The sequence below is a fragment of the Penaeus monodon genome, chromosome 5, assembly GCF_015228065.2.
Source record: "Penaeus monodon isolate SGIC_2016 chromosome 5, NSTDA_Pmon_1, whole genome shotgun sequence".
NCBI lineage: Eukaryota > Metazoa > Arthropoda > Malacostraca > Decapoda > Penaeidae > Penaeus > Penaeus monodon.
Window position 1 is genome coordinate 21569203 of NC_051390.1, and position 1332 is coordinate 21570534.

Sequence of the window (1332 nt, forward strand, 5' to 3'; positions counted from 1 at the left end):
TAGCATTTTTGGAATTGGAAAGTATACTGATTTCACTGAGTATTTAGGTGTGCCCTTTGCAACTTTTTCTGGTAAGAGACCTTTAAAAGTATTCTTAATGACTTTGTTTCTTTCCATTTGTTTTCCATTATCTTTCTCTTTGTTTATTTTCTTTTAATTCTTATTATCTCTATAATTTCAGAGTTTTTTCCCACTGATTGTTTTTTATTTTTTTCTTTTTTTTCCTCAGGGCTTAGTTTTTTCCATCTTCTCAACTGGAAGATGGTTTTCCCTAAGAACAGCCTATGTTCTTGCTGGGGCTGGTTGTTTGCAAACAATTTTCCATTCTCCCAGATTCTGAATTTGATTAAGAGGGCTCAATTTGTTTATATCTTTGATCTCAAATCTAATAGCTTTCCCAGTTCCTAGTACTCTTAAGGATCTTCAATTATATTTTTTGAAATTCGATTTGTTTATGGATTCAGTTAATTTTATGGGATTGTTGAAAATTTATTGTTTTTGATTCACCAGCTAAGCTTATAATGATAACATTAGGTTATCTTGCCCGTTTACTGTTGGGTCTTCGGATGTGGTCGTTGAGCTTCCGTGCTGTTTCCTGCCGGTTTTTGTGTTTTCTTGGATGCTTGGATTTGGGTCTTACTCGCTGTCACTGTTTTCCTCTCCTGTCTTTTTGTTGGAATGGAAATCATAAATCATTTCATTTTGGGGTCCAGGCTTTTCTCCTGGTTCTGGATTAAATTCAGTGTCCATTAAAATTCTTATGTTCACTGCACTCAAAATTCAAAGTTATTGGGATGTTCACTCGGTGAAGGTTCGAACTTCTTCTTCTTCTTCTTTCTTCTTTTATAGGGTTTTAGACTCTTGTATAGTCTATATCCCCTGGATCTATTTTTCTTCTTTCCCTTTTCTTATTTTCTCTGTTAGTTTTGTTTTCCCTCAGGATTTTTGTGTGTCTTAATTGTATTTCTTCTTAGTTGATAGGAGATCAGCACCCGTAAAAAATAATTCTATGTTAGAGGCTGTTTATTTTTGTTTTTTTTTCAGGCTTCACCATTCTGTTCTGTGAGGTGAAATCTGGGGCATTGTAATATTATATGTTCTAAGTTATCTTCTGGGTTTGGGGACACCATCTGCATGATGGGTCCTTGGTTATTTTCATTCTGTGTAAGTGCTGGTTTAGTCTTGTGTGTGTGGTTTTGATTCTTGTTATACAAACATCTAGTTTCTGTTTTTGTCTTGTCCATTTTTGCGACTTTATTTTTTTAGAAATATTTTTTTGTGTCTAAATTGTATTTTTTGGTTTTCCTTTTCTTTGATAATTTGATCTTTTTT